Source organism: Heloderma suspectum, chromosome W (assembly GCF_057233095.1).
Source record: "Heloderma suspectum isolate Gila_16-S chromosome W, 16-S_ref, whole genome shotgun sequence".
NCBI lineage: Eukaryota > Metazoa > Chordata > Lepidosauria > Squamata > Helodermatidae > Heloderma > Heloderma suspectum.
Window position 1 is genome coordinate 906,261 of NC_139475.1, and position 19,423 is coordinate 925,683.

Genomic DNA, 19,423 nt, shown 5'->3' on the forward strand with positions numbered 1-19,423 from the left:
TCACTATTCATAATTTTATGAACCTTGTGCATGTCTCCTCTGCCTTAGCCGCCTTTCCCCGCCTAAACTGCAAGGCCACCATGCTGTAGCTTTTCCTCACGGGGGAGCTGCTCCAGCTCCCTCATCATTTTGGTCGCCCTTTTCCATATCCTTGTTCTTCTGTCGGGCCGTCCCAGTTCGGAGCTCTGCATCGTTCACACCCACGATGGAGCCGTATACAGGGAGATCTCTGTGTGAGCATCTGGAGTGGCATTATTACTGACTAAACCCTTTCCCTGCTCTCCATGGCCTGGGAGGTCTAGCGGAGGAACTCACTTGGTCTCTCACCTTCTGCAGGGGCTTCAGGTGCTCAGAGATCCGTCAGTTGGCCCGTTTGGCGATCCCCACCCGGCCCATGAAAAGGGCCGAGTATGCCCAGTCCACCGACATGGCTGGAGCTGCTTCTTATGACCCGGCCTGCCTCGGTGTGCGCCTGGGCAGCTGGGGCTCCCCAGCACAAACCCCTGCTTGCGTTTACCCTGCAGGCGGAGGGGCACGGCGGGGGAGGCCTGCATGCTAACAAGGAGCTGCCAGAACAGGAGACAGAAAAATCTTGGTTGCTGAGAGAGCTCCTCCAGTTAGACTGTTTACGGCTCTTAATTAGAGGTTGGAGAGAGTCTGTCTTCTGCAAGCCCGCTGCGGCGCTGGGCCACTTCCATTGGCTGGATTTCTCTCGGAAGGGCTGGCGTCGGATTAGCAGGAGAGGAATCTCTCTGTGGCTGGTTGCGGGGGAGGCTTGTCTGCGCGCTTCCCCGCCAGGAGGGGGAGGCGGCTGTCCTGCAGTGGAGCACCCTTCAGACATGCATCGGCTCCCAGGTTCTGGGCCCAGCAGTTCCAGGTAGCTGGGCTGGGAGCGGCTTTCCCCTCCCTGTGATCCTGGGAAAGACAGAAGGACCAGGCCAGGCGGTGGTCGCCTAAGCCAGCGTTCTCTGCTCCAGGGACATCTCCCTCCAGATGTTGTTGGACTGCAATGCCCATCGGGCGTAACCAGCATCACCCAACCTTCCCCAGACCATGCTGGCTGGGGTGATGGGAGTTGTAGTCCACGAGCATCCGGAGGGCCAGGGCTCTCAACTGCTGAGCTGTGACCCTCCCTCTAAAAAGCCACTGCTGGTCGGAGTGGACCAGCCCAGCCGAGATGGGCCTCTGTAGCAGAGCCCCTGCTTTGCGTGCAGGAGGGCCCCGGTTCAGACCTGAGCTGGTCGTTAGCAGAAGGCCCGCAGCTCCGGAGGGCACTCATGCTGTGCAGACCAATGGCCCCAGGCCCCATCCCTGGCAGCATCTCCAGGTACAGCGGAGGGGAACCCCTGTCTGAAACCCTGGAGAGAACCCGTAGGTAGAGCTAGATGGGCAAGGGGAGCTTCCTTTGCTCCTGCTTAAAGCAGTGCTTTCTTCAGCACCTCGAGGACTGGAACCTTACTTTATTTCAGGGGAAGGACCATAGCTCAGTAGTGGAGCCCCTGCTTTGCACGCAGGAGGTCCGAGGTTTGATCCCCGGCGTCCTCCAAGCAGGACCCCCGTCTGAGACCCCGGGAGAGCTGTTGTCTTTGGGCCTGCCCCAGTAGAAGGCGGCTTCCTCTTTAAATCAGCCCTTTCCTCAGAACTGTGAGGGCTGGAATCTTAGCTGATCTTTAGCCGAAGGCTTGTAGCTCAGTGGCAGAGCACACATGCCGTGCGTGCGAAGGCCCCAGGTTCGATCCTCAGCAGTGTCTCCAGGTACAGCAGAGGAAGAGCCCTGCCCGAGACCCCAGGGAGCTGCTGCTGCCAGTCAGTGCACACCGGCTTTCCTCAACCTGGGACTTCCCTGGTGCTGGACTACAATTCCCAGAGTCCTCTAGCCAGCCACAGGCAGCAAGCCAGGAACTGGGAGAATGTGTGGAAGAACAAACAGAGCGCTCAGCTCTTTCCCTCCCCCCCTCCTGGAGATATTTTGCATGCCTCACGGGTGTTTCCGTCTCCCTGACAGGGGGTCGGCATTGGAAATGCTCCTTTGGGAGGCCTTGGCATGGATGCTGCTTGCAAAGGAACGCCAAGCGCAGCATGGGAGGGCCACACTTGCTCCGCTTGGCCCGCCCGGGGCAGCAGGGAGGGTGTGTCCCGGGGAATCTTCAGAAGGCTGGCTGGCTGGCACTCCATGGTGGAAGAAAGCTGTCTCTGCTCTTGCAACATCACACCTCCTCTCCTCACCCCGAGTCTCTGTCTCTTTCCCTGCTCCTGCGAACGAGGCTGTGGCTGGCACCTCTGAGGCTGTGGCTGGCACCTCTCAAATCGCCCTGCACGGACTGGCAGCCACTTTGACGCTGTCGGCAGTTGGCAGAGCTTCCCCATAAACCTTCTTTGTGCTTCTCAGGATTTCCCTTTGAAAGGCGTGAAATGCCTTGGCAGGTGGAATCCGGCCATTTTGGCCCTGGGGCAGGCTGAGACCTCTGTGTGCCAGCCTGGCGCCTGCTGGATCCTCCTTTCTGTGTTCACGCGATGCCTCCTGCCCGCTGGGCTCAGGGGAAGGCGCCCTGAACTAGTCATCCTGCAACAGCCACCATAATATTTGTACGAGTTTCTTTACGGTATTTTTAGCCCGCTCTTCAGCCCAAAAGCCTCCTGAAGCGGCTTAGGAAGATGAATATTGAGGCAGCCCCTGCCTGCACGCTCACAATCCAAAAGACACGACACAAAGACACGACACAAAAGGAAGAAGGATGGGGAGGGGTGAGGGAAAAAAGGCAAACCTCAGGCACCAGTTCTGAGCTTCCAAGTTCTTCTGCATGTTCCTTCTGGCAGGGAAGAGCGAAATGAGCCCCCTGCATCTTTCCTTCTCTGGCCAGTGCATGGAGCCAAGTTGGTCTCCACCTTGCTGTGATGCTCCTCGGGGGTGGGGGGCAGACTCCTGGCACCCCTTGGATCTCCTGGCACCCCTTGGATCTTTCACCAGTGGATGAAGCCAGAGACTTCAGTCAGTTTTTCCTAGGTATAAGTCAGTAGGAGTAACAAGAGTTACTCCAGATGTGTTAATGGCCATAGTGGCTGGGGATGATAGGTCCTGTAGTCCAACACATCTGAGGGTGCCAGGTTGGGGGAGAGTTAACACTGAGTCCAGCACTTTCTTGCTTCACGATATCAATCCAGCAACTTCTCCCCGCTGGGCATGCAGGCATAACTCCTGCGCTGCAGTTCCTTTGGAAGGGGCTTTTGTAGCTCACCTTTCCTCCAGGGACCGGGGTGAGAGATGTGCATGGGGGCGGGGGGGGTGCATGCACCATCTTTTGTCTCATGCGTAGCTGGCTTTAGGAGATGCTAAAAACATCCCAGCGGTGTAGATCCTCATGATGAATGACAGTATAGCACAGTTGCCAGATCTCATCATCCCGATGCTGGCAGGGGAAGATGGGAGTTCCAGTCCAGCCCATCTGGATGGCGCCAGGTTGGGCAAAGTCTGATACAGCAGGAGCAGGCGTGTGCAACGGTCTGGCCAGGCTGCGGCAGCTGGATGCCCTGTCCCTCGGGACTGGCCCCTGCTTTGCAACCCCCATTCCTTGTGTGTCAAATGCATTTAAAATGCCTTTCCCCATGTGTCAGGGATCCCTCAGAGAGAAAAGAGGGAGTTGGGGTGTGTGTGTAGTGTGTGGAGGTGAAGTGGCAGGGAGGATGCCTCATGCTATAAATATATGGTGCAGAGCCTCTTCTGTTTCTCCAACTCATTCCCTTGCCCTTTCTCCCTCCTCACCTTTTTCTCCTTGCTCAGATTGCGTAAGAGTAGGAAGCGATACCTCGAGCACGGCCTGCGCTGCCTTTTCTTCTCCCTGCTAGTGAAGCATAGGCATGGTGGCGATTCCTCTTTTTGAACGGCATGGTCCTCGAGGGGGCCTCCTTGGCCAGGCACTTGAACCCGGACGAGACGCTGCCGCTCTGGGTGACGCAGTGTTTGCAGCCGAGCACCTTCGATAGACAGTTTCTGCCCTCTTAGTCTGAAAATGAGCCCTCTGACTGGTGCAGGAAATACTGCTGTGTTAAAAAATACTTGTTGTTCAGCCGTTTAGTCGTGTCTGACTCTTCGTGACCTCCTGGACCACAGCACGCCAGGCCTTCCTGTCCTCCGCTCTCTCCCGGCGTGTGCTCAAGTCCATATTCATTGCATCGATGATGCTATCCAGCCATCTCATCCTGTGCCGTCCCCTTCTCCTTTTGCCTTCAATCTTTCCCAGCCTCAGGGTCTTTTCCAGGGAGTTTTCTCTTCGCATAAAAAATACTAATAGTGTATTAATACTGTTGTATTAAAAGTATACTCTGCTCCGTGGTCCCAAAGGGATTCGCAGAGCACCTTTGGCCAGCTATGCTGGGCTGTGGAATCTTTTTCAGCCCGAGGGCCAAATTCCATTTCAGAGAAGCCCTTGGGGGCCGCATTCCAGGGGTGGGTGGGGCCAAAGGCAGAAGGGGCGGGGCCAAAATATCCCACCCCCAGCATCTTTTAGCTTCTAGCTCTGATTGCCAGCATTGAAGCCTTAGGAGTGGCATTTTGGCCTTTCAGCATGGGGGGAAACCGTGGAGAAGCTGGAACAGTAGTGAATGATCGGTGGTCAGGGGAAAGGAGATGAAACGCTCCTTTGGCACAACAGCATGGGGGGGGGGTGTCCACTCTGGTGCTCCTGTGCTCCTGGCAGGGGGGACGTGGCCTGCTCCAAAGGAGAACTGCTCTGGAGTCCCTTGTACCCTAGACGAGGGGGTGGCCCCTCCTATGGAGACCTCAGAGTTTGTTTTCTTACTGAAGGTGGTGGGCTGCACATCGCATGGGTGGGGAGGAATCTGTGTCAGCCTGCAAAGATCCCCCCTACCCACACAAATCTCCCCAGGGACCCAGCAGACGGACAGCTGATGAGCTGCTCCGGGGCATGGGCTTCTGCCAGCTCATCGATTTATATTTGCGTGTGAGAAGAAGGCCAGCCACTCCCTGGAGCAAACGGCATCTGCCTTCTTCCGTTCTAGGGGGTGCAGGTGCGGCGGCAGCATCTCCGAAGAGGCCTCCGCCCAGCATACTTGCAGGGGAGAGGCCGCCTCTTGTCCGGCGCTCCTGTGCGGAGAAGCCCCTGCGTTTAAAACCATTAGGCTTTTTTGCGGGGGGAGTTTTGCCAGTCTGCTGACCAGCAAACTGAAGGCACCTCTTAAGGAAAGGGTTAGCTGGTGTTTTCAGTGGATTACTCTACCCGATGAATGGACAGCCCTCTGTCGATGCGTATCTGCTTGCAGGGGTGTCGGGCAGCAGAGTTCCAGGGTGTCTTGGCCTGCCCTGGGCGCCAGCCTGTGCCTGAGCCCCTGCTGTGGGGCTGCCTCCTGTTCAGCTGCAGGTGTCCTGCTGTTCCCCTTTTAAAGTGGGGGTGCGGCAGCACAGACCCTGCCTCAGGGCCCACCAAAGAGTTCCTTACAAGGTGGACCGAGAAGAAAACTGGTGCTGAGACATAGGTTCTGCTTGGCTCCTGCCTGGGCTTTTGGACTCTGCCAGATGCTCTGACTTGGATTCCTGCACTGAGCAGGGGGTTGGACACGGCCTTGTAGGCCCCTTCCAACCCTACTATTCTATGATTCTATGAGATCTCTCTCTCAAAGTAGGGTTCGAGAGGGGGCTGGCGCCTGGGTCCAAGTCCCGCCTCTTTTCCCAGTTCTGCAGGCAGCTGGGAGCTGCTCTGCAAAATGCACCCCCTCATCGGTTGTTGGTGTTTCCGTCATGAAGCCACGTGGAAAAAGAGGCCAGCCTGTGTTTTCCCAGACCTGCTGGAGGGTGGGCTCCTTTTCTTTGCCTCTGGAGTTTTAAAGCGGGGGCAGTGGGGGGAGAGGGTCCCAGGTGGCTGCTTGCTTGCACTATCCCCCAAGCTGGCAGCGCAGGGGGTTGTGCTGAAGCAGGAAGCCTGGGGGCTGCTCACCACCCCATCAAGGAGTTCCGTTGCCTCCGTGGGAGGCTTTGGGGTTTGCTTTTTGAACTGGCTGCAGCTTCCTCTGACATCCCTTGTCCTCAAAGAGCTGAAAATAGTGGTCACGTCCAGCCCTTCAGAGAAGGTGGACAGGGAGGGGGAGGCAGAGTCCTCTGTTGTTGATTGTTTGATTGATTATTGATGATCACATTGATATCCTGCCTTTTCCCCTCTTGCAAAGAGCCCAAGGCAGCTCACGTGGTCCCCCTTCTCTCCATTTTATACTCCCAACAGCCCTGTGAGGTAGGTGAGGATGAGGGTCAGTGAGCCAGGAAGGGGAGGGTAAAGCTGGCCATGTATTGATTTTATCTGTTTGTTTCATTTTATCCCAGCTTTCAGCTCCTGCCCTGTCCCGCCCCAATACTCGCGTGCAGAAAGGGGAGCGTGGGGTGCCCATGGAAGTCTGTCCCAGAGAGGTCTGCTTCCACTGTAGACAGAGCCAGCTTCCCAGGGCCTCCCTTGGCCAGCTCTGCAGCTGAAGGGACAAGCTACCAGCCCGGGCTAGCTGGCTGCGGCCTGCAGTTTTGCAGGTCAGGGGGCTGGGCTGCAGGAGTGGCTGGTGGGCCGGGAATCAGGGCGTCAGGCCAGAAACGGAAGATGGGTTGCGTAGAGTGTGGCGAACGCAGGCCAGGCGAGAGTCCCTTCAGTGACCGGTCAAGGACCTGGAGCAGGCTAGGGAAACTGCAGCTGTGGCTGCCTTCAGCTACCAAACCGAGGGTGTTCGTCCAGTACAGTTCAAGGGCAGCTCACCCAGGAGGCCTTTTGCCTGCCTGTGTTCAGCCCGGAGGAGCTCCTGCGAAGGCTTGGGCGGCGCGGCCCTGGCTAGCTGCTTCTGCCTGCCTCTCCTCCCACAGGTGAGATCACCTGTCCACTGCGTAGCAGGTGGGACCAAACCCCGGCGGGAGGGGGCTGAGTCGCTCGCAGATCTCTGTTCTAAAAAAGCCCTCAGGGTGGAGGGAAAGTGGGTTTAGGGAGCGGTCGGGGGGGGGGGAGGGTGCCGGTGGCGTGTGAGTGAGTCACTTTTGTCCTTTTCATGCTTTCGCCTCCGCACAGTTCCCCGTGTGGGCGGCCCGGGAGGCTTCCCTGGCCCAGCAGATGCAGGCGGATGACGTGGTTTCCTCCTGCCTCAAAGCCACCATTGCCTAGGCACTGCTCTCTCTCTCTCTCTCTCCTTCTCCTTCTCCTTCTCCTTCTTGAATGTTCGAGTACAAAGCTGCACAGAGGAAAGACAGCAGCTGGGAAGAAATGCTTCTTGGAGACCGGCGTTTGCTCTGCTATCTCTTAAGACCATCAGAAGAGCCCTGAAGCTGGATCAGGCCAAGGGCCATCTTGTCCAGCGTTCTGCTCACACAGCGGCCAACCAGGTGCCCACAGGAGACCCACAAGCAGGAAACGAGTGCAACAGCACCTCCCGCCCCTGTTCCTCAGCAACTGGGGGACATAAGCATGCTGGCCTCTGGTAATGGAGGTAGCACATAGCCATTGGGACCAGTGGCCATCGATAGCCTTCTCCTCCAGGAAGGTGGCTTTCTTCAGAAACCCAGCTCTTGCTTTTTTGAGCCAGTTGGCCAGGGAGAAAGAAATGGGGGTATTTGTCCACGCAGCCATTTTTCACGGGCGCATGCCACACAGCCTCTTTTGCCCTTCCTCACAACCAGCTGTGAGGTGAGTCACCGCCATTCCTGTGGCAGCCCAACGTTGAGACTTGGGGGCAGCAACCCCCGCCCACCCCCCAAGGCTGTACTGTGTGTCTCTGGATGAGTCCTGCCCAGAACTCTTGGTGCCCAAATCATTCATTCGTTCATTCATTGAAAGCATTCTGTCCCGCCCTTTAGTCAAAAGGCTCCCAGAGCAGCTGGCAAACACCTCACATCAGACAGTCCCTGCCTCTTCAGGCTGACCTTCGAAAAAGACACGAGGCGCATGGAAACAGGATGGGGAAGGAGAAGGAAGACAACACCAGCGTGAGGAGGACCAGATTTGGTTGCCCAGATGGAACTCTGGTTCACATCATGCGGCTCTCTCGTGTGCTGCCCCTCTGGAAACCCCTTTGCTGGCTTGGCGTCATAGAATCATAGAATCGTAGGGCTGGAAGGGGCCGACAAGGCCATCGAGTCCAGCCCCCTGCTCAGTGCAGGAATCCAAGTCACAGCATCCCCGGCAGATGGCTGTCCAGCCTCGTCTTGAAGGCCTCCAGTGTGGGAGAGCCCACCGCCTCCCTAGGGAATGGGCTGCATTGTCGTATTGCTCTGACAGTGGCCATTCCTGGATCCTGTTCCTGACCCGCCTTCCGAGCCTCTCCCGCTCTGAACCCTCTGCCCAAGACCCACACCCTCCCCTGCAGCCTTGGGAATGAAAGGCTGGCCTCCCCTCCCCCCTCTGCTGCTTCTCTTGTATTGGATCTTTGACTGCGCGCCCCTTGGGGCAGGGGCCTGCTGTCCCCTTGATGCTACCCTGTTGGGCACCCTGCACACTTATGGCCCTGACTGCAGTGGCCGTAATTAGGGCTGCATTGTTGACAGGGCCGAATCAAATTACTGGACTCAAAGCAGCCCCTGATGAGTTAAGGCCCAGGGTATTGCTTCTTGAAACAACTTACAGCAGGTGGGCCTGCTCCAGCTTAGGAGAGGCACAGTCTCCCTTCTCTGTCTCTCGTGCCAGAGGGAGGGAAGGCCTCTTTGAGAGGCTTCCTGCCACAGCGCAGTAGTGCAGGGGTGGGATGCCTCTTGGGGTCTCAGTCCGTCCCCCCAGGGTGGTGGACCCGCCGTCCCAGCTCCTGTGCAGTTTTCTTGCCATTCTAAAAGGCTGAGATGCCGCTCCGGAGGCTGAGCGACTGGCCGCGACAGCCTGAAGCAAGGGTGCCCCTTTTGCCTTCAGCTCCGCCCACCACTTAGATGCAGCCCTCAAGAGCTTGTCCCAAATTGAATCTGGCCCCCAGGCTAGAAGAGGTTCCACACCCCTGCAGTAGCGCATCATCTCGGAGCCAAGAGAGCTCCCTTCTTGCTTCTGGAATTGGCGTCCTGCCCACATGCAAACAGGGGTCAATCTAACCGATTGGTTAAGGGACTGAAACTCCTGATCGATCCGGCTGAGCCCTAGGAATAGCCATTAATAGGACTGAGCACTAATAAGACCACCAGAAGAGCCCTGCTGGATCAGGCTAAGGTCCATCTCGGGGGCTGCCCGGCTGCCCACGGGAAACCCACAAGCAGGACACGAGGGCTACAGTGCCTTCCCACCCATGTTTCCCAGTAACTGGTGTACGTTGGCACACTGCCTCTAGCACAGAGCCATTGGACTAGGAGCCATTGAAAGTGTTCTCCTTTTCCAAGAATTTGTCCAACCCCTTTTAAAGCCACCCAAATGGCTGGCCATCACTATCGGATCAGTACCCAGGGGTTTGTCTGCGGAATTGCGGTGCATCCCAAGAAACCAAGACCTGGTTTCATCCCTAGCAATGGACTCCCCCGTATGCCCTGTGTCTGCCTGTGTGCGTCTTCTGCTCTGCGTATGTGCCAAGGCACTGTGTGGCTCGCCGAGGTCTTGGGAGCTGGAAAGGCCTGCGCTCCTTCTCTCTGCCTGCGCGCTCTTCCTCCCATGGCCCTGGAACATTCCGTCAGTGCTTGCGCTCACTGTGGGATCGCTCGGCAGCTGCCATTCCCACCCATCGCGCCTTCTCCTTTGGGAAACCTGGCCCCAGGGGAAACTCCACACGAGCTCTCCCAAAACTTGGGAAGGGTTCCTGCCAGCAGTGTGGCATGTGAGACGGAATTTGCTGTTGGCCATCTGATAGCAGGAATTTCCTTCCAGAGCAGAGAGAGGCTTCGCTGCGTCTCCCTCCAAGAGCCCAAAGCAGAGCGTGCCGCTGGAGAGAGCAACTGCAGACAGCGCCTTCCCTGCTGTCTCTGCTGCCTCTCGCTCTCTCCGTCTCCGGTCTGTTTGCTCAGCACATTTCGTACCGAGGCTGTAATTATGTTTTCAAAGTGAGGTAAAGTTCATGAGAAAATGCCAGCTTGTCTCTATCTTGTCGCCTTTCTATTTATTTTCTTTTCTTTTTTTAATCAGCAGCTCTCCATGAAATATATTCCAGTGGCTGCAAATAAAAAAGAGAAAATAGATTCACCATAGATGTTAAATTACCTGGCGTCAGGAGTTCTACCGAAGCCTCGCTTCTTTGAGTTTCGACTTGCTTCTCTTGGCTGCAGAAGATTCCGCCATTTGTCGGGGGATCATCACAGCAAGGCTTTTAATGAGCAAAAATAAAACTGAATACCCTGAAGTATTCGGCATGACTGAATGCCCTGGAAGATAATTCCCCTCTTCCCGCCCCATACCTTTGTCCTTGTGTGCAGTGCCTTTTTAGATTGCAGGGTCTGACTGGCTTCTTTCATGGATGGCACATAAGCCGCACTGGGAGCTCTTTTGGCTGTGGAGCAGCCAAAATATAAAAATACTTCACATAAATCAGTCCACGGCAGTACAACAGTTGCACGTGGCAGTAGAAAGGGGTATTGTGCACCACATTCGGCATCCAGGAAATACCAGCGCGCTGTCTGTGTGTGCAGGATGGAGTGTCCCAGCCCAGCTGAGTCCCAGCCCTTCAGGCAGGGGTGGGGAACCTCTCTTGGCCCAAGGGCTGAATTAAATTTCAGAGAAGTTCCCGGGGGCCCATGCCAGGGGTGGGCAAGGTCGAAGGCAAACAGGTGGGGACAAAACACCCCCAAAGCAAAGTTTAGCTTAAAGCTCTTCCTGCATTTCAACCTTTTAGAATGGGGGAAAAACTGTGCTTCATAGGCAAAATCCCTAACGAAAACGTAGAAGCCCAGCTTTGCCCTGCCTCGCCCCACCCTCGCAGAAGCAAAATAGTTGTGCGCAGCTCCTACCAGTGGCAATTCACCTTTCCTTGCCAGAAGCGTTGATTGACTTTCGTGCAAAATGCACCCTGCCCTGCCTGCAGCTCCGTGGAAGCACATTTGGATATTGCTTTTCTTGAACATTTGCTCCCCACCCTTGTATTTGTTAAGTCAGTGAATTGTACACGGAAGCCAGCTTCGGAAAGAGTGCAGCTGACCTCCTCCACCACCAGCTTTGCTTGCTTTGTTCAGAGCATCGCTGCAAATGGCTGGAGACAGCCGGTAGAATTGAGAGGGGCTTCTGAGCCCCCGAAGTATACCCATACCAGGGTCTCCAATATGGTGCTGGGGTCTCTTTTGGCCCTCCAGGCTCCCCACATCTCCTGGCTTTATTTTATTTCTTAGCATTTTTAAAATTGAAGATAAAACTGACATGCTGCATGCAAAGGTCTGCCCCCCAGCACCATCTCTATTCGGGTTCAAAAGAGTGGCTTTGTGTTCTGGCTCTTGGACCCCACTTCTGCCCAGTACTTAGATTCTTGGGCAAGTTACTTCCCTTTTATTCTCACATATTTGCCCCCTAGGAAATGAGTGCTTTGTGACTGGCCGTGACCGTTGTGGCAGCCGTTTTAATAATGGGCAATCCCCACCCCCGGGCAGCCATTTTGTGAGAGCACCCACAACAGCCTCAAAATTCCAGATGTGCCCACCAACCCAAAAAGGTTGGGGACCCTAGCATAATCAGATCCCAAGCGTTTGAAAGAGCCAGCTAGGGAGGGAGTTTCTGTATCTTGAGCATTTAAACCATTTTGGAACAACCAACGAATCACAATGCTTGGTTACAGTTTCCTTTCCATGCATGCTGAAAGATTTGTCTTTGCATGTTAACCGCAAGGGTAGGTGGAGAAGTAGAAGGGGTCTCACTGATGCTGTTCAGGGTGCAGTGGAGGGATTGTTAGGGGTATTTTTTTTATAAGGCTTATATCAATGGGACTTGAGCAGCATTTGTTTCTTTTGTACCTGATTTTCTACTGTTTTGAAAATACTAGGATGATGTGATCATTTTGCACACTTATTTTCATGCCCACGTTTTATAAAACGTTGCTTGAACGAGCAAAGAAACCGAAGCCGACGTGCGTGTGTTACTTGTGGTGAGCAAAGTAGCGCTCTGCTTGTGGGCTTCCTTTTGAGCTGCTGTCTCCACTGTTGGAGACAGGTTGCTAGGCCAGATGGAGACACTTTGCTCTGATCCCACAGGGCTCTTATGATGATCTTATTCAGCTTTTCCCCAAAAGTTGTCGCCCTCAAGATGTGTTGGATTGCAACTCCCATAGTTCCCATTGGCCATGCTGACCGGGAATGATGGGTGTTGCAGTCCAACACATCTGGAGTACATCTGTGGAGGAGAAAGTAAGTGGAACCTCCCCATTCGGAGGCAGTGTACCTGTGGGTGCTGCAGAGGGAGGGCAAGGACCAGGCCATCTCCTTAGTGCCCTGTTTGTGAGCATCTCATTGGGACATCTGGCTGTCCACTGCTGGAAACAAGATACTCGGCTCTATGGATCCTCTTTGCTTCGATCCAGCTGGTTTCTCCTGCTGTGTTGGTCCTGCCAGCATGCATTGGGGTGGGAAGGGAGTGTGCTGCGGCCCACTTTGCCAGCAAGGCAGAAAAATCGGGGGGGGGAAGAAAGAGATATTCACGGGTCCCCCTCTTCCTAAGAAGTTGCATAACTGAACCTGCCCAAAAGCTCGTTAGGGAAAGAATGTGAGCAGTTGCTGTTCATGGCAAGAGGAGAGACAGTCGTATGGGGCTTGCTGGAGCTGCTCCTCTGTCATGGTCATACTGGAACGCCTCGGATGGAAGCGTAGTTTCGTGTGGAATCCTTCTGAGCCAGCGCTGAGGGGTGAAATTCCACCTCTTCCTCCCTGAGAGCCGCCCATTCCAGGCAGCTGGCATCTCTGCGATCTTTCCCTCCCCGCGCTTCCCAAAGTGATCAAAGGGCTGGGCGGGAGGACTCAGTTCCTTCAGCTGGCCTCACGGCCCTTTGTTTCATTCCAGGCCAAGGGCAGCGGGGGGGGGGGGGGGCTGCATGCCACGGTTTTCCAGGGCTGTTTGGCAGCCTTCGCGTTTCTCTGTGTTTTTCCAATATTGATGTGCCTCAAAAAAATACTCTGTGTGTCTTACCCCGTCCTGTTGGGGCGTAAGAAAGAACAGGGCTCAAAACAGCCTGCTGCTGTAGCTCAGTATTCAAGCATGTGTGTTATTCATTCGTTCATTTTTATTTATTTGTGACACTTGTATATGCTGAGTATATTCAAATCCCTAAGAGATTCACGCATGAATATTAAAATCTTATTTAAAATGCAATATTGAAAAGAATTCCAGTGGCAATAGTAGTACAGAGCAATGCAAGGGGCAGTAAGACAGAGCAGCGGGTTCATTCCATTGCCAGACGGGCAGCACGGGTGAAAAGGGGCGTTTTCAGGTGGCATTTGGAGCAGGCCACATTTCCTGCCTCCCGAACTGCATGGGAGGGTGGGATGGGGTTTTCCAAAGGTGGGCACCACTACCAGGAAGGCCTGCTGTCAAAGTATTGTGTGGCAACAGTCCGCCATAGAATAGCAGAGTTGGAGGAGGCCTGCAAGGCCATCGAGCCCAACCCCCTGCTCCATGCAGGAATCCAAGTCAGAGCATCCCTGACAGACGGCTGTCCAGCCTCGTCTTGAACGCCTCCAGTGTGGGAGAGCCCCCCACCTCCCCAGGACATGGGTTCCATTGTCGTATTGCTCTGACACTCAGGAAGGTTTTCCTGATGTTCAGCCGGAATCTGGCCTCCTGTAGCTTGAGCCCATGATTCTGTGTCCTGCACTCTGGGAGGATCGAGAAGAGATCCTGGCGTTCCTCTTGTGGCAACCATACTTGAAGAGCGCTATCCTGTCTCCCCTCCGTCTTCTCAAGGCCATTTCTTTCAGTCTCTCCTCACAGGGCTTTGTTTCACTTTGGAACAATTTTGGAATGACCAGCAAGACCTCCTCTAACAATTTTAAAGGTTGGCTAGGTGTATATAAGGGAAGGCAGTCTGCCTTTTGTGTGTCGGCACCAGGGGTCGGCATGTTCGGGCTGTTTGTTTGTTTGTTACATTTCCATACCACCCAATAGCTGGAGCTCTCTGGGCGGTTCACAACAAAGAAAACCATAAAATACAATATAAAATACAGAAGTTTAAAACTACAGTATAAAAGTACAAACCAGAATGAAACTTAGCAGCAATGCAGAGGCTTAGAATACAATAACGGGTTTAAAACGTCAGAGCTAAAAGACTAAAACGCCCGGGAGAATCAAAAGGGCTTCACCTGTCACCGGAAAGAGCGCAATGTAGTCACCAGGAGAGCCTCATTCCACAGCCAGGGTGCCACAGCAGAAAAGGCCCTCTTCATGGTAGCCACTTCTCCCCTGTCCTTTCCCAGGTGAGGCCAGGTGCTGTGTGCATGGATGGCTGCTTGGTGGTAGAGCAGGTGCTTCAGCATGCAGGTGGCCCTGGGCTTCATGTTCTCATCCCAGCATCTCCTCCCCTGCGTCCGACCGGACAAGATGCTGGCCTAGCTGGAGCCCTCCTCTGCTCGGCCCGGGTGGCTTCCTCTTGCCTTCTGCACATGGAGGAGAAGAAGGAGCTTTCCAGCCTGGGATGGGGGAGCAGGGCAGGAAGGGGAGGTGTCTGGAGGTACCTTGGTGGGGCGGTGGATCTGTAGCAACGTCCCACCGCCTGCCTGTGCCCCTGCGCCTTGTGTGTGTTTCTGCAGAAGAATCATAGAATCATAGAATAGTAGGGTTGGAAGGGGCCTACAAGGCCATTGAGTCCAACCCCTTGCTCAATGCAGGAATCCAAGACCACATTGGCAAAATGACCGACGTCCCCAGCACGCCCTCCCTGCCTCTCCTCCATCCGCCGCTCAAGGGAAATGGGCCGTGTGGACCCGTGGGGCCTTGAGCTGCACAGGGATGCTGGCTGGAGCTACGGCAAGCCTAGGCGAGGTTTGAATGCCCTCCCTGCTCCCTCGGTGGCTGCATGGCAAGCCGCCGTCTCTCCCACTGCCCCCCAGGGTGACCCATCCGAGGTATTCAGAGCAGGCAGGACAGACCCCCTGGATGAAACCCTGGGCTTCAGCTGGCTGCCAGGGACCCGCGAGGGCGGCCACTTGGTGGCTTGCCCGTCCAGGGTGGGTGTGGGAGGGGGGGAGCCGCCATGCCCCTCCCGTGCCTTGAGAGACTTCCATACAAGGCCGGCTGGTCTCACTTCCGCCCCGGCCAGTCTCTCTCCCTCTCTCCGGATAAGTAAACATGATTCATTCCATCTTCCTTTTGTTGTGCAGCTTGGGCAGCTAAGGAATGCGGGGAAGAGGAGGCCAGTGACAGCCGGGCGGAGGAATTCCCGGCGCGTGGGGAATGCGTCTGCCTCTCCCGGACGCCACTCAGCTCCGGGGCGGAGGCCCCCTCCTGCGCCTGGTGGGGCAGCCTGCCCTGCGCTATCTCAGGTCTGCCTGTCACAGACTATCGTCTGCGGCACTGTGCCACCCTGAGCCTTGTTTTGCTCGGAGGAACGAGACATCGGGACAGGGAGGTTTTGTGCCAGGAGCCGGCTGGGGCATCGGGGGGAGAGACGGAGCGAGGCCGGCTCAGCTCTCGCCTTTGCTGCACTCACTCTGGGAGCGCATGCTCATCTCTGTAACGGGGAAGGCTGGCCTCCCTTTCAGGGTTGTTGCGAGGGCTGCAACGAGATGACATTAAATAGAAGCGTCTTGAATACTCTAGGGCAGCATTCTTCAAGCGGGTAGCCTCCAGATGTGTTGGACTACAACTCCCATCACCCACAGCCTCTGTATAATGGGAGTTGTACTCCCATGACATCTGGAGGCCACCTGGTTGAGGAAAGCTGGACAAGCGAGTCCTGCATGGATGGTAGCACGTTTGTTAACGTGTTCCAGGTCAGGTATTCAGTTTTGACAAGTCTGATTTCAGGATCTCAAGGGAGGAGAAGTAGCCCCCCTCTGCCCCCACCCACTCTTAACTACCTGTGCAGGATCATCGGAGCAGGGTCCGGGCCCCCAGCCCCTTCTGAGCAGCACTTGCTAAACGTAGGGGGTTCCTAGTGGAGAAGCTTAGGATACCCCAGGCTCAGAGAGAGGGCTTTCTGGGTCAGAACCAGGCCTGCGGCTGGATTGAACCAAAGGCCCATCGACTGCAGCTGCCTCCTCTCCCCCTGGAGGCGCCAACGGCAAGCCCACAAGCAGCACATGAGTGCAAGAGCCACTGCCGCTGTGTGGCTGTGATGGGGCTTCTCAGGGCCCCAGCCAAGGGAAATCTGGGAGGGCCACTCCTCAGCCCGCAGCCCCTCTAGGCTCACCAGCTGGCTGAGGCTAGGTGCCATTTTGATGCCCGACTGTGCCCTGCAGCAATGCCGCGCCAGGAGCATGGTGGGAAATTGGTGGCCGCTGGTGCGACTCAGACCGGGCCTGCCGCCCCTGCTCCTGGAGGTAGTAGACAGCCATCCTGACTAGTGGCCATCGATGGCCTGATCTGACTCTGTGGCATTGTCCAGTCCCCCCTTCAAGCCGTCCTAGCTGGCGGCCACAGCCACAGCGTCTGACGGGGAGTTCCGCAGATAGTCTTTCCTCCGGTCCGCCCAGAATCTCCCACCATTTGGCTTCAGGGGAGGACCCAGGTGGGCTCCAGCATTACAAGAGAGCGAGACCTGTCTCCCAGTCAGAACAGGACCCCAGACCCAATCCCAGCAGTGGCAGCACATGGGAGAGTCTAGCCAGCAGGGCTCTCGGCCCCCCTGGCTTGGGCTATCTTGCCGAACCTGCCGCCATCTCCCTGGAAGCCGGGAACAGTCAACATGGAAGTGTCTGCAGCCCTGAGTGAGAGGCCCTTGCACTCAAGAAAGCTAACAAAAGCTAATCTCTTCCTTCTTCCTTTTTTCTCTTTCAGGGATCTTCCAAGAGCAGCGGAAGAAAAGGTATGTACACAGAATGGCTTACCACAGTTCTAGTAATTGGGTGTGAATGAGACCTGATAACATACACTCTCTCTCTCCCTCTCCCTCTTGCACACACACGTAGACTTGCAGTGGTGGTGACGGTTGGCTTCTTTCTTTTGCCTGTGACTGTGCGATTGATCCATGAAAGGAGAGATCTCGGCCAACCGGTCTGGGAAATCGTGCCAGCTTTGCCTTCCCTTCCCAAATGGGGGTGGCTCACCCTTGAAGGGAGGGCACTCTGCACATGCCTAGAAACACACCTGTATTATTCATATTTTTATTCACTTCGTATGCCACCCTATCACCAAAGTTGTCTGGGCAGTCTACAGGGGTTATGACAACAATGATTTCACCTATTCTGGGCCAAGGTTTCCTGCTGCCATTTGCTCGGCCAGAGAGAGAGAGAGGAGCTAGGGAAAAACTCTGTGAAAACTGGAAGACGGCCTTGGCCACGATCCTCTCAGGTTACCATGTGGCATTGCTGCTCTCAGCATCTCTGTGGTGCAAACCCTCGATATTTTGTATCGGCATTGAGAGCGGAAAGCCCCACTCGGCTTGAGACAAGTCACTCCTGCCCGTTTCGGGCTCTGTATTGCCTTTCCTGCTGGTGTCTCTATCCCCAGCCCCATTGCCCTCTGAGAACCAAATTCTCTGCCAGTTTGATTTTCAGGGGAACTGAGTCAATCCAACATGCCGTTTTCTGCTCACGAGGGGCGAGGGGCAGAGCAGCGCACGCAAGCTGCGCTGGGCTGTCAGGATGTGCTGCCCTGGGAACAGGCAGGTGGGTGCTCTCTCTTCCCACCTTAGAGTAGGTTTGGAGCAGAGCAGCCCCTGTCTCCGCCTTGGCACTGCAGGGATTCAAGGCAGATCACCACTGGACGCTCTGCGGATGCAACTCGAGTTTTCTTCCGGGGAGCTTCAAGCTCTTTAAGGCTGTCACAGCAGGATGAGGGGCAGGGCAGGGTAGAGAGGTTTGCCTGGCTCTGACGTTGGGGTCTTCTCGGCGTCAGGTGAAGACCTTTTTATTCTCCTGAGCATCCTATAGTTCTCCTGTTCCAGTTGTTTTGCATCTGTTGTTGCATTTATTTATTTTTTTAGATCTTGCAGAGCTGCTGGTTTTTACTCTGATTTTAATGTGTAGTATTAAACTTTGAAAGATTTTCTAGTGCGTTTTATCGTTGCCGTATTTTATGGTTTTTAACGCTTGCGAACTGCCCAGAGAGCTCTGGCTGCAGGGAGGTATAGAAATGCAATGAACAGATGAAATAAATGTGCACAATCGACATCGCTGGAATGCAGGTTACAAGCCAAGCTGCAGAACGCAGAATTTTGGCTTGTTTGGGACAAGAGCTGAAGGTTCTGTGGGGCGGGGAAGTGCAAATGGTGCTGACCTCACGAGGGACGGACCCAGGGCCAGCGAGACGGTGGCACTTTGCAAGCTGGGGGGGGGGGGCGGGGCAGGTTGGCTTAGGACTGACCCCTCCCCCCCCAGGTCAGGCAGTCGGTTTGAAAGTGGATTGCTCACCGCTCCTCACCCCCACCCCTTGCATAAGAACATTCTTTATGCAGTTTCTGCTTCTTCCCGATTCCCATCTTGCCATGAGTGCTGAGCTGCCGCCACCACGCCGCACAGCCGGCCATGCCATCTCCGAGCTCAGCTCCCGAGCCCTGGCCAAGCCAGCGTGACAGCCGTGTCTCCTGACAAGGGGACAGAGGGCAGCTTCCTCTCCTTGGAGGCTTCGTGGCCGCCTCTCGCTCTCTCTGCCGTGCCCCCAGCCCCACGTGGGAACTGCCCCTGGCTTGCTGGCGCTCGCATGATGGTGCAGTCATCAGCCCTTCCCGGGAAGTCTCAAGCAGGCGCGTGAGAAAGCAGCCTGGCGTTTGACCAAGCAGCCGCACGAGAAGAAAGAGGCGGCCCTTTTTGCGGAAAGGTCGCTTTGGGAGGCCAAGAGGGCCGTGGGGCCGTTGGGTGCCGCCCACCCGGGTCACCCCATCGGTCTCGTGGGCGACCGACCGGAGCGAGGAGGCTCAGGCTATTTTGAGTTGTTTGCAGGCTCCCTGCCTGTCCCCCAAATTAGACCATAAACACATCAAACAAGAGTGCCACACAGAAGGGAGCGCGGGGGCACAGTCACGGGGCCGCTGTCTACACGCCTGCCACTTGAAAAGGGTGCTGTCATTTTGGTGGCCTCATGTGATGGGGTGACTCTTTCGCCAGGGTCAGAGCCTGTGCAGAGAGACTGGCGAGGAGCCACCCTCTGCCCTGGCCAATAAGAAGAGAAACTGTGTTGGGATCCGAGGCGCTTCTCCCTGCAGCGACGCCCGGTGCCGGCTTGGTTTGCAGCCAGGTGGGGGACTCGAGCGGCGGATCCTGCGCTGGCTTCATCAGGGATGCTCTGGCCCTGCAACATTTTGTCAAAGGCGCTTCTGGGGTTCCACCCTAGTTAGCACCAGTGGCTCCCAGTGCCGAGGCCATAAGAACATCAGAAGAGCCCCGCTGGATCAGACCAAGGGTCCATCCGGTCCAGCATTCTGT

The 19,423-nt window shown here is 55.7% G+C and overlaps 1 protein-coding gene across 2 annotated transcripts in view; it reads left to right on the forward strand.

Moving 5' to 3' along the window:
• The window catches only part of LOC146333902 (guanine nucleotide-binding protein G(I)/G(S)/G(O) subunit gamma-7), a 127,163-nt gene that overhangs the window by 72,678 nt on the left and 35,062 nt on the right, over positions 1–19,423 (forward strand). For both annotated transcript variants that reach the window (XM_084825079.1, XM_084825080.1), the window contains one exon: positions 16,839–16,866. The gene's annotated coding sequence lies outside the window, so the exon portion shown is untranslated. The remainder of the gene's footprint in view (positions 1–16,838; positions 16,867–19,423) is intronic.